General features: G+C 45.0%; 1 long non-coding RNA gene across 1 annotated transcript; it reads right to left on the bottom strand.

Moving 5' to 3' along the window:
* Positions 1-251: 251 nt before the first annotated feature.
* On the bottom strand, positions 252-3,963 carry LOC109304323. The gene is made up of 3 exons (XR_002099357.1): positions 3,922-3,963; positions 3,339-3,420; positions 252-371 (listed from the first exon to the last, which is right to left on the bottom strand). It is a non-coding gene; the product is annotated as an uncharacterized LOC109304323 (long non-coding RNA).
* Positions 3,964-5,659: the final 1,696 nt, after the last annotated feature.

Raw genomic sequence — 5,659 nt, 5'->3', positions numbered from 1 at the left:
ATTTCTAATCCCCCCCTTCCCCCGCCCCGAACTCCAGATCCCCAATCACCACTTTTTGCCCTTCCCAGTATTTTGACTGCTGGTGCTGTACTGGGGGAGCAGGCAGGGAAGGAGAACCTGGCTGCCCAGCCACTACTGCCATTCTCTGGGCTGGGCTGGGCTGGGCTGGGCGGGTGGCTACAAATAAGCTGGGAGATATCATAGGGGACAGAGTATGAGCCATGAAGGCCAAGAGGGGCAGGGGGTGTTCTTACCTTTCAGTCCTCAAAGCCCCTGCTGGTTGGAATATGTGACTGCTCCAAACTTGAGCTAGCACTATCACTGATCAACATTTGAGCAGTTCAAAGTCAATGTGTAACAAGACCCTAAGGCTGAAGAAGGTGTTAGTTAGTCCGTAGTTTCCACCTTCCACGACTGATTTCTAACCGCTAGGCTTAATGCTAGATTGGAATGAGCATCGTCCTCACTCATCCTGCTGAAGCTGTTACAATGTGTCCAGGAATACAACATTCGCAGAGACAGAGGCAATACTCCCCTGGAGAGGACAGTCCAGAGCTCTGCCTCCTGCTTCCAGGGCTCATGATTTTTGTCAATGAATCTAGTGGAAAATGCAGCCCTTTGAGCAGTGCACACAGCATCAAGTTAAGGACTTGTATTTTCTCTTGTTTACTCTCCCTCTTACTCTTCAGAAAATAGTTTTATAAAAATAGAATTACATAAATATGTAACTTTAAGATCACAATGCACTTACTCAAGTCACAAATAGTTGATATTCAAACTCTACACACTGTTCCTTTTTTTAAGTATCTGAAGTAGTGTTGTTTAACTGCAATCATATAACTAACTTCTACATGTGTGCTTAAGATATACAGATCTTGTTATACTAAGGAGCTTTGAATCACTCTGTGGAAGAATTACTCCTTACTAAAAAATTATTGGTTTCAGGCACAAACCGGGACTTGGACAAACATTGGTTCAACCCAGCTCAGCCACACAGTGCAAGACCTTTGTAGTTGCACACTTTCTGTGCACATCAGTTTCTAACCTGTGGAACCAGAACAGTAATTGTTCCTTTCTTATCTAATTAGCTGTTTGAACTTTCCATGGCACTGATTGTCTTTCATGGAGTTTCTCTAAGGCCCTTGGTAGACATTCAGTTAAAGGTGCGATGGGATCCAATCCACAATCCCAACAGTTGTGCCTCCTGCAAGGCAGGAGGACTGATCGTGAGATCTAGGATCAGATCCCAAACATGCCTAATAATGGAGCAGGGGGAGCCTAGGTTCATGATGCTGGGCTCTCTGTACACTGGCAAGTAGCAAGCCAGTCAGCTAATCACTGCTCCTAGCCTCTGGGGAACATGAAAGTTAAGGTGTGCCCCCATGGCTGGGAAGCCTGATCAGCTGATTTTCCCAGCCCCAGGTTCAATTTAAGATGTAATAGAAACCTGCCAAAACATTATTACAGTACATACTTTGTTTAATGACTTTGCGGTGTATTCTCCATTTTATTGCACCATTAAGTGTGTGAATGTGTGGTTGGGTTACTACTTAACATGAGATTAACTGGTCTTGAGTGTAACGTCTGCCAGGATCCTAAAGTGTCTCAGAAAATATTACTGTAATGCAAGTGTTGCTGTGATACAAATGATGATCATTTATGGAGCCTTTTAGGTGTGACTTCATTGTTCTCAAATATGTTTAAAAACACTTTAGAAATCCACCGAAGTTAATTATAATGCAGTATTTAAATAGGAAATACCCAGAGTATTTTCCTAAATGGTAAATTTGTTGCATCATTAGGAATGTTCAGATATAGGACTTCATTCACCAATGATTTTTCTGTTTTTGGGTTGGGTGCACCTCATTTGAAAGTACACTGAGTGCCACTTGCGTTGGAAACACTGGAACAAAATAACATATCCCAAACTGACTGAGTTTAAGGGGTTTTTTTGTTTTATCCCATAAATAATGTGAATGCAATATTTAATATTGTCTGTATGCAAAGTGATAAAAGGGCTCGGTCCTGGGGCCTGTGCTGTTCAATTTCTTCATCAGCAATCTAGATGATGGGGTGGAAAGTAACCTGTTTAAATTCGCTGATGACACCAAAATTTGGGGGGAGGTGAGCACGCTAGCAGGGAGTGAGAGATTGCAGAAGGATCTGGATAGGTTACAGGGGTGGGCTAACAGGAACAGGATGCGTTTCAATACGGACAAGTGCAGGGTGCTGCACTTGGGCAGTAGGAACCAGCAGCACACTTACACAATGGGGAACTCCCTACTTGAGAGCACGGAGGCAGAAAGAGATCTTGGAGTCATTATTGACTCCAAGATGAACATGGGCCGACAATGCGAGGTCATGGTTGGCAGGGCTAACCGGACCTTATCGTGCATCCACAGGTGCATCTTGAGTAGAGCCAAGGAGGTGATCCTCCCCCTCTATGCGACGCTGGTCAGGCCACAGCTGGAGTATTGTGTCCAGTTCTGTGCGCCCCATTTCAAGAGGGATGTGGACAACATGGAGAGGGTCCAGAGGAGGGCCACCCGCATGATCCGGGGACAACAGGGCAGACCCTACAGTGAGAGACTGCGGGACCTGAACCTATTCAGCCTCCACAAGAGAAGGCTGAGGGGGGACCTGGTGACCGTCTATAAACTCACTAGGGGGGACCAGAAGGGTTTGGGGGAGACGCTGTTTCCCCTAGCGCCCGCTGGCATAACAAGGAGTAATGGGCACAAGTTGATGGAGAGGAGGTATAGATTGGACATCCGCAAAAACTACTTCACAGTTAGGGCGGCTAGGAGCTGGAACCAACTTCCAAGGGAAGTGGTGCTGGCCCCTACCCTGGGGGTCTTTAAGAAGAGGCTGGATGCCTACCTGGCTGGACTCATTTGAGTCCCGTTTTTGTTTTGGGGGGTTTTTTTGTTCTCCAGCCCTGGCGGGGGGTCGGGCTAGAAGATCTACTAGGTCCCTTCCGACCCTAAATCTATGAAACTATGAAACAAGGCTAACAAGGCTATAAAGACCCATGTCACAAGTTACAGGAACAAACAGAAAATTAATTAGTAGTACTTGAGCTTTGGAAGATGAACAGTACTCAGTGTTTTTGTCCTTGTGCATTGGAAGACTCCATGAGAGTTTAGTAGTCCAGAATCCTTGACTGGAAATTGTATTACAAATGAATGTAGGACAATTGAGCCAAATTTTAACAAATAGTTAAGGATTTAGACCATTTGGCACTAAAACAAAACTTTCATTGACTTTATTGGGAATCTTTCTGAAGACCACACAGTATATTGTAACCATTTAAGTAGACTGAATTAAAAGCATCTCACCTCTACAAATAATTGTTCAGTTGGTTTCAGTGTTTTCAATATTGGTTTTCTACTTGTCCATAGAAGGTTCTAGGGAGAGCATCTAAATGAAAAATGATAAGCAAAATAGATAAGACCAGATAAGTGTGTGTGTGTGTGTGTGTGTGTGTAGGGGTCGGGGGGCAGAGGCATACATGAGGTGGTGTGTGTGTGGAAACTTGTTTGCTCAGGGTGCCTCTGCAAGAAAAAGAGTCAGAAGGAGGTTTCTTTCATGCAGGCACACATGCCATGCAGATATAACATCCCCATCCACCCTCATCAGCAATTTTCAGACAAGAGATGTAGTACCTGTTCCCCAACCTCCCCGTCACCCCAGAAAGGGGAAGAGGGAATACAATTTATATTTGTTATATATTTTGTTATATATTTTCTTTCAGCACCACACCATAAATATTTTTTTCTTTTTTTAATGCAAAGAATGGATGAAGTGTGTTGGAATCCTTAGTCTAAAGATACAAACTTTTGTAAGATTTTGAAAACGTTAACTGAATTTTTCATGTCCTGATTCTATGAAGTATATATGACAAAGAGAGTCAGTTGTTACCAGATTTCCAGCACAGTTCATCAGACTAAACAGTTTAGTCATCTTCAGTGTTGTGTTATTTTCTGAGCAAAATAGAAAAGAAACTGGACTTATGCACGCTGCATGAACACCTTGACCTTATGTGGTGACATATTCAAGAAACCTAATTATGATTTTACCCTGACAAAAACAACTGCTAGCAGTAGTGTAGCTGGGCATGGGTGGCAGGTGGCTTCTCAGCCCCTAGCATTTGTATAGAACAGGGGTGGGTAAAATGTGGCCTGGGGGCCAGATACCCACGGGGCCCTTAAAATTTATAAAAATGAATATTTATCTGCCCTGGGCTGCCTAGCATGCAGCCCATGATGGCTTGCCAAAACTCAGTAAGCAGCCCTCTGCCCAAAATAATTGCCCACCCCAGTATACAAGGTGTGCCAGTGTGGCCCCCATCCCTTTTCCCCAAGGAGTCTAAGTGGAATTAAGCCGCCTTGGGAGGGTTTGCCATGGAAAGAACAGTCTTGCTCCTGCTGAGGTAGAGGGTAGTAAATAGGTACCAGAAGCAGCTTCTGGGCTAAGTACAGACAGTCAAAAAGCCTGAGGCTGAACTGATTCAATCTTTACAGGTTACTCTAAACTGCAGAGGTTAAACTGAAACAGAAGTGAACAGACATTTACCTTTGATACAGGAAATGCAGCAACATGCCCTTAGTGGCTCATGCCAGAAACAGGTGGGGAGCAAAAGAGAATGGCTCTCTGTTCAATTCCTCTTCCTGCTGCCCCTGAGGTCTCTGGGATATGCAGTCCACAAAAATCACAGCAGCAGGACTCTGCAGAGTTGCTTATCACTTTCTGCTTCCAGGTGCCTCTGGGATTTGTAGTCCACAGTTGCAGCCCAGCAGTACTTTTGAGAAGCAGAGTTTAACTCACCTTGCTAGCCTCAGTCCCTAGCCATGGTTTGCCTTGGGGAGAGGGCAACCCCCCTGCAGACTGGGCTAAATCCTCAGCTGGACTTGCCTCCCCACCTCCCCCACTTGTCAGTTAGTCCTCACTACTCCAGTTAGGTAACAGAGGGGTGGTGCCAGCCCTGCTTTCTGGAGCAGACAGTACAGCCCAGCCCAAGGCCAGAAAATATGCCAGGGGACTGTGATTTAACTTGAACCAGGAAGGCACCTGGGATAGAAGTTTCATAAACTAGTTTAACCCAAATCAGTTTATTCTGATACTACATGCAGCCTGGTTTATAGTAAACCAGTTTCAGCCATTTTGAAACTGGTTTATGTACACTGAGCTTCTGTTCTGTTACAGGTTTAAACCAGTTTCTGATCACATAAACTGGTTTATATGTAACTTCTGTCCCTAGCCCTGGGGAGTCTGGGCCACTTCCTGTCCTGCAGTTGCAGCAGCTCAAGCCTGCACTTCTACAGCACAGTAGCAGCTGCTGCCCAAATAAGGAGATTCCAGGCAGAAAAGACTTCACATTTCCTCCCTGTTCCCCTGCCTTTGCTTTCTAGGGGTCAGCAAAATTCCCTCTCCCCTGCCATCCTTGCTGGAGGCACTGAAATTGCTCACTACACTTCTGACTTCTAGTAACTGCATGAATTTTGGGTGTGTAAGGACAACTTAATGAAGCTCTAGTATTTTTGGTCTCTCTGCACCCACAGCAAAGAGATGTGCTGAATTTAGGATATCTCAAAGTTCAAGTAGATTTCAGTGTATCTTTCTGGTATAGATCTAGCCCTCCCCCCTACCCCCCCCCCCC

The sequence above is a fragment of the Gavialis gangeticus genome, unplaced genomic scaffold (assembly GCF_001723915.1).
Source record: "Gavialis gangeticus isolate Ggan-Ray unplaced genomic scaffold, GavGan_comp1, whole genome shotgun sequence".
NCBI classification, from domain to species: Eukaryota; Metazoa; Chordata; order Crocodylia; family Gavialidae; genus Gavialis; species Gavialis gangeticus.
This window is presented reverse-complemented; position numbering and strand designations above follow the sequence as displayed.